Source organism: Cricetulus griseus, chromosome 2, assembly GCF_003668045.3.
Source record: "Cricetulus griseus strain 17A/GY chromosome 2, alternate assembly CriGri-PICRH-1.0, whole genome shotgun sequence".
Taxonomy (NCBI): Eukaryota; Metazoa; Chordata; class Mammalia; order Rodentia; family Cricetidae; genus Cricetulus; species Cricetulus griseus.
Window position 1 is genome coordinate 311971709 of NC_048595.1, and position 6328 is coordinate 311978036.

General features: G+C 40.6%; 1 pseudogene; it reads right to left on the bottom strand.

Annotated features, from left to right (window-relative positions):
• Window positions 1–2721: 2721 nt before the first annotated feature.
• Window positions 2722–3155, bottom strand: LOC100760511 (annotated as a pseudogene).
• Between the last annotated feature and the right edge of the window lie 3173 nt (window positions 3156–6328).

Below are 6328 nucleotides of genomic sequence, written 5' to 3' on the forward strand. Positions count from 1 at the left end.
GTTGATGAGTTGATGCCTATTCCCCACTTTCTCTTCTGTCAGACTCAAGGCATTTGGTCTTATATTGAGGTCCTTGATTCATTTGGTATTATTTTGTTTAGGGTGGCAAGTATGGATCTTTTTACATTCTTCTACATGCAGACATCCATTTTGACTAGCACTATGTATTGAAGATGCTGTCTCTTCTGCAGTGTGTATTTTTGGCTTTTAAATTAAAAAAATTTAGGTGTCCATATTTGTGTGGACTTCTGTCTGGGCCTTCAATTCAATTCCATTGATCAAAGTGTTTGTTTTGTGCCAATGCCATGCTCTTTTTATTAGTATAGCTCTGTAGTACAATTTTAAATTTAGGATGATGATACCTCCAGTAATTCTCTTTTTACTTAGTATTGTTTTTAGCTCTGCTGGGTTCTTCATGTTTTCATAAGAAATAGAAAATTAAACTATTGATTTCTGTGAAGAATTGTGTTATGCTCTTTAAATATGTTGTATCATCTAGTGCATATTGTTCCATTAAGAATTTTCTGCTTTGCTCATTACTCTATCACCAGCACCATTTATTTATTATAAAGTATTTGTTGAATGTCTAGTATTCTGCCATAGCTGTTGGGTCAAACAGAGTTTGTCAAAATGCCTCTGGGAGACAGAACTATCTCCACTTTCACAGAGAACCATTGATTTATGAAAAGGACCTTGGATAAATAACTGCAGATAAGTCTCTCTCTCTCTCCCTCTCTCTCTCTCTCTCTCTCTCTCTCTCTCTCTCTCTCTCTCTCTCCCTCCCTCTCCCTTCTCCCTCTCCCTCTCTCTCTCTCTCTCTCTCTCTCTCTCTCTCTCTCTCAGACACACACACACACACACACACACACACACACACACACACACACACACACATTCACTCATTGCAAGACTCAGGGAACACCAAAAAGGAGGGGCAGAAAAAACACAAGAGCAAAAGAATGGGAAGTAGCGCTGCCAAATAGCTCCTGAACATGCCATGTCCATTGCACTCACAAGCTCACGGCAGCTAGAAGATCAAGTTAGCTGAGAATTTTAGCATGAGTAGAAGAAGGGCTCAGGAGGCTTAACTCCTATCTGAGAAACGATTAGTATTTGATGGCCATTAGGGGATGGGAAATCATTTTTCTTTAGCGGTATGGCCACTGGTAAGTTGCCTATGTTCTTAAAAGCAGCAATAACTGGACTCAGTGGGAAAAGAAGAGGGGACACTTCTTGAAGGTGTCTTAGGGGAAGGGTTATATCTATGAAATTGGCAACAAATATGTATACCTGTAATTGGGTATGTGTGTGTATGTATGTATGTATGTATGTATGTATGTATGTATGTATGTATTGCATAAAAGAAAGTGGCTAGTAAGGTTGCTCAGTAATTAAAGGCACTTGCTACCAAGCCTGGTGACTTGAGTTCAATTCAATCCCTGGCACCCATATGGTAGAAAGAGGGAGCCAATTTCTACAGATTGTCTTTTGACCTCTATGTGCATGTCATGGCATATGTACACACACACACACACACACACACAGAGAGAGAGAGAGAGAGAGAGAGAGAGAGAGAGAGAGAGAGAGAGAGAGAGAGAGAAAAGAAAACAGAAAGGAAAGAGGGGGAAAGAAGGGAGGGAAGTTAATCAAGAATGTTTCTGGATCCTAGTTTTTTTGTTTGCTAGTTTATAATCATGAGCAAGGAGCTTAATTCATCAATTTAATGTGAACATAGTAAGATTTTTTTTTTTTTGTTGGTTTTTGTTTGGTTTTTCAGACAGGGTTTCTCTGTGGAACACCTCTGGTTGTTCTGGAACTTGCTTTGTAGACCAAGCTGGCCTCGAACTCACAGTGATCCACCAGCCTCTGCTTTGAGAGCTGAGTGCTGGGAATAAAGGAGTGTGCTACGACTGGCTGGCTTGTCAGATGTTTTAAGTTCCTTTTATTTTTCTCCAAAAGATTCATTGGAGTCTGTTCCCTAGAATTTCGGAATGTGGCTATATCTGGAGGTAGAGCCTTTGCAGACTTAAAAGGAGGTCAGAAAGTCAGGCCTCAGCGTATCTGGTGTCTTGGTATAAAGCGGAAGTCACACAGGGAGAGCACAATGTGAAGCTGAAGGCAAAAATCCACATGATGCTTCTATGAGCCAAGGATTGGATTGCCAGCATACTCCCAGTAGTTAGAAGAGAGGTATGGAGCAGACACATCTTCTCAGCTCTTGGATTAGATAGAACAGGTGCACAAACCAGAAATGACCTCATCCGGGTTAAATATGAGAGATAGCAGATGGTTCTGGGGTGGCTTCACCCGGTTTCTAGTAACCCATTCTTGTTGCTGTCAAGTTACATAAGGTGGACAGGATTCTATCAGTGCAAAGTACAAGTGGTAAATGAACGGAAAGGACACACTACTCTGGCTTAAGTGGCCTAACTTCCTGCAATGCATTGTTTTTAATGATATTCAAAGTTGTGAGTAGTGTAGTAGAATTGGTGATCTCTTTTCACAGGCTTCTGGCTGGTGCACTGCCTGCGCACTTCTCCTAGTTGTTGTTTTGCCTTATTCCCTAAATTCTGCTTTTGTTTCCAGCCTGACACTGACTTCCTCCAGGACACTTCCTCTGGAAATCTTTAGCCCCAACCGGAGTGTTGAGCACACACATAATGGATTTTTTTCAGCGTTTATGGTTTTATTTAAACACAAATAAACATGTACACCAGCCATCTACTCATTTTCTTCGCTGCGAATCCTGGCATTGGGATGGTGATTCTGATGGCCAGCTGTGCTGCTCTTTCTACAATGGCTTTTCGGTTCTTGAGGAAACATTGTGAGCAATCTCAGCACAGTAAGATTTGGTGCACATCAGCAGCCACTTCCAGCTCCTTAACATTGTGAACCAGAAATTTCTGGAAGCTGCTAGGCAGCATGTGCTTGGTTTTTTGTTGCTACTGTAACCAATGTTGGGCATCAGGATCTGGCCCTTGAATCTTCTCTGAACCCTGTTGTCAATACCTCTGGGTTTCCGCCAGTTTCGCTTAATTTTGACACATTGGTCTGACTGGTGCCGGATGAACTTCTTGGTCCTCTTTTTGATGATCTTGGGTTTCACCAGAGGGCGGAGGGCAGCCATGATGCCGCAAAAGAGATGGCAGCTACCTTGCAGGCCAAGGAAGAAGAGGATTTCTAGTTAGTACTCTAGGACCAGTGTAACATTCTAAAACAGCTAATGAATCAATTTAAAACATCTTAGGTATGCTGGGCGTTGGTGGCGCACGCCTTTAATCCCAGCACTTGGGAGGCAGAGACAGGTGGATCTCTGTGAGTTCGAGGCCAGCCTGGTCTCCAGAGCGAGTGCCAGGATAGGCTCCAAAGCTACACAGAGAAACCCTGTCTCGGAAAAAGAATAAAAAAAAGACACATCTTAGGTAAGAAGGTATAAGGTAAGCTATGTAAGTTGGGGTCCAAATGCTTCTTCTCTTCCAGTATCAATTATTTTACCCTTGGGTTATAATTGTTACTGGGTAGCTGTACATATTTTCCCATGCATTTTTAAGTGCACAGGGATACTGATTTTTAAGGTTTTTCCATACATATATTAAAAGGAAAAATTACAACTAATTTAGGTTGGTACTAGTAAAAGGTTTTGCTTTTGTTCTTGTTTTCTCCAAAGAAAGAATTCAGCCAAGAAAGCACAACCAGTTTAAGCAGAAGTTGATTTAGTGAAGCATAGTATATACTGCAGAGAGAGACTAGAGTAAGCTGACCTGAAGGGAGGTGGGTTCTGCATTGTAAACTTTAAAGAAATTCTTATGAATGTTTTTAAGGTGGCTGATATGTTCATGGTACTAAGGTAACTCTTTTGCCTTTCACATTAAGGTAGACGAGATCTCCCTTTTATGGAATTTCTTCCCATGAGCCTCTTGAAAAACTTACAAGGTAATAGGGTGTCAAAACCACAGTGCAAATGAGATTATAATGAAGCCAGAGTCTTTTGAGAATGCAGACCCACCATTAGTGGGCATGTGTGGCAATTAGAAAATTTATCAGTATGTTAGTTCTGGGAAATAAGCAACAACATAATTGCAATGTCAAGGGTGTTTAACCACCAAGAGGTATTCTGACTATCAGGAAACAGCTTTCAAGAGGCAACTGCAGTTTTTCTTGGTCTCCTCATCTCTAATTCATTGCCTAGCCAGGATACATCACTACTACCATCCAGCTACAGCTTTTCTTGGGTTACCTCATACCTAACTCTTTGCCTCATAGGCCTAAGATAGCCAACTGTATTTCATTTGAGATTCATGAATGGGACAATTTCTAATCTACAAAACAAAATTCAAACCAACACCCGGAAGTGCCAGAACAATAGATTTCATTGAGACAAGGCTATAAAAAAATACTGAATAGGGTGGGGTGGTCATCAGGACATAGCTCAGTATGTAAAGGGCTTACCCTGCAAACATGAGGACTCCGTATTCAGCTCCCATGTCACAAGAAGCCAGTTGTGAGCATGTACTCTAGTAAGCTTGGTACTAGGACATAGAGACAGGCAAATCACAGAGACTCACCAGTTAGTCAGCCTAGCCTTTTTAGCAAGTTTCAAGTTTGACACTGTATCAAAAAAAAAAAGGTGTACAGCACACCTCAGAGCAACACCTAAGGCCATATTCTGGTTTACACACACACACACACACACACACACACACACACACACACACACACACACCAGTTAATACCAGATGGCAGGTTACATTTAAGTATTGAAGCAGAGGGCATGGACTCAGCCTCTACAATCCTCTGATTTGGGATCTGTTTCCTTAAAGTTTCAATTTAATCATATTGAATGTAGAATTTGGCTTGGGTGACACCATTTTGGTTTGGTCTGGTCAGTTGAGGCCTAGTGAAAAACTCAGTTCAAACACTAATCACAAGGGTCAGTGAGATGGCTCAGGAATTAGAAGCATTTGCCACCCAGCAATACAAGCCTGACAACCTGATTTCAGTCCTGTGTAGTAACCCATATAAAGATGGAAGGGGGAAACCAACTCCACAAAGTTGACCTCTGACCTCCACATGCACACCTTGATATGTGTACCTCCACCAACAACAATAATTAATTTAAAAACTAGTTTCCCATAATTTATTTTTCCTATTAAAATTGAACATATCTAGCTATTGTCATTATATATATACATATACATGTATATGATTTCATACAGTTACTTATGTCAGATGTCTACACTGGGATATTCAGGTTGTCTCCAAACTTTACCATTATAAATAAAGATACAACAACGTACACTTCATGCATATTTTTTGCATATTTGGTAGTGTTTCTTATTGGCTGATGATCTAAATGTGCAATTATCAGGGAACATTGTATGTTCAGCAAAGGACATTCAGGAAGACTCAAGTTGTAGTATTAAGTGTCACTACTACTCTGTGATACTCTAAGCAGGTCACTTCAAGTCTCTGAAATTCTGTTATTCCAAGTCGGCAAGTTTGTGAATATCAAATGACAAAATAATGCACCATGGTTGTTTTATGCACATGTTTAATGCATTTGATTTCAGTGTATACCCCCCTCATTTTGTTTGTTGTTTTAATTTCTTTCCCCCCTTCCTCCATCCCTGATCCTCCTCCTCTTTTTCCTCCTCCCCTCCTCGTCTTCCTCTTCCATCCTCCTCCTCCTTCTCCTGCTCTTCTTCTGGTGGGGTTTCCAGGGATCAAACGAAGGACCTACCAAACACATGCATGCAAGGGCAAACCACTCTACCACTGAGCTATAGCCATTTCTCAGTTACCTTTAATAGGAGTATCTCCTTAGCCTCTTCATGTTCTGCTAAATCTCATTAAAGGGCATGCAAATTTTAGTGGTTGGCTGGAACTTTGAATATCTAACATGGAATCGAGTGGGAGAGTAGTATTGAAATTAAGTGAACTATTGTATTATATGTAAATAAGTCTTTGGAAGGGTAAGCTCAGGATCTTTTGATTATCCTTAGATAAACATGGAAGTGTCTTATAAAAATATATTACTATGTTATATAATAATATACAGAATGCCTGTAGTCCCAGCACTGAAGAAAATAACGCAGTGCATTAGTCTTTCTTTGCTGTTAGAATGAAATGTTTACAACAGTTAACTTATTGAACATAATTTGGCTCAGAGATCTGGAGGTGTAGTTCAAGGTTAGGCAGGGCCACCGTTTGTTCTCGCAAGGATACTGGCTCATATCAGAAGTGTGTGGTGAACAAATCACTTACATCATGAGACAGGAAGCAAAGAGAAAGATGATAGGCCAGGGTCCCACACCAAGCTTGAGGACGT